The following is a 668-nucleotide window of genomic DNA, read 5'->3' as shown; positions in this document are numbered from 1 at the left end:
GCCAGGGAGAGGACACCGGGCCCAGGGTCGGGATCTTGAGCTCTGCTCCCTCGCGGAAGGGCCTGGCTGTTGAGAAAGGGAGCCTCCCGTCACTAGAGGCTGCAGCAGGAGTGGGAGACGGGGGCAGGGGGGCCACAGGGGCCTCCGTTCTTGCTGGGGGCGCCCCTTTGGCCCCTCAGCCACAGGCGTTCACCCTTCTGCTCAGTGAGTCTGAGGACGGCGACTTACCGCCCCTCATTGCCCTCAGAGAGCACAGGGGCAGGTGAGCCTTCCTGTTGGCTCTGGCGTCTCCTTTGCTTTCTGGTCTGAGGAGCGGGGACCTGGGTCCCCTGTCCCTTCAGGTGGTGAGAACCAAGGCAATGAATGGGCTGGGGCTGGCACTCTCACACCTGCATCTGGGCACCCCTGGGGTGGTTCCTGGTAGGGGGAGGGGACTTGGGCTGGCTCTTGGGCTGTCTTTGGTTCTGACCTCTCCCAGCTGAGTGAAGGGTCCCTGACCACCAGAGCACCTGCAGCTGCAGAAGGCTGGCGTGGCCGGCATGGGCAGGGCCGTGGTGGGGCTCAGTAACTACTGGGGAACGATCATTCCGCCACGGGACCGGGAGGCAGGACTGTGGGATGCTGGGGACAGGATGGGCGGGACGCGGCCTGGCCTCCCCGGGGCCAGC

General features: G+C 66.3%; 1 protein-coding gene across 1 annotated transcript in view; it reads left to right on the top strand.

The window, feature by feature from the left end:
* MTSS1L (metastasis suppressor 1-like) overlaps positions 1 to 668 on the top strand; it is a 13,911-nt gene that overhangs the window by 3,797 nt on the left and 9,446 nt on the right. The window lies entirely within an intron of this gene.

The sequence above is a fragment of the Myotis brandtii genome, unplaced genomic scaffold (genome assembly GCF_000412655.1).
Source record: "Myotis brandtii unplaced genomic scaffold, ASM41265v1 scaffold165, whole genome shotgun sequence".
NCBI classification, from domain to species: Eukaryota; Metazoa; Chordata; class Mammalia; order Chiroptera; family Vespertilionidae; genus Myotis; species Myotis brandtii.
This window is presented reverse-complemented; position numbering and strand designations above follow the sequence as displayed.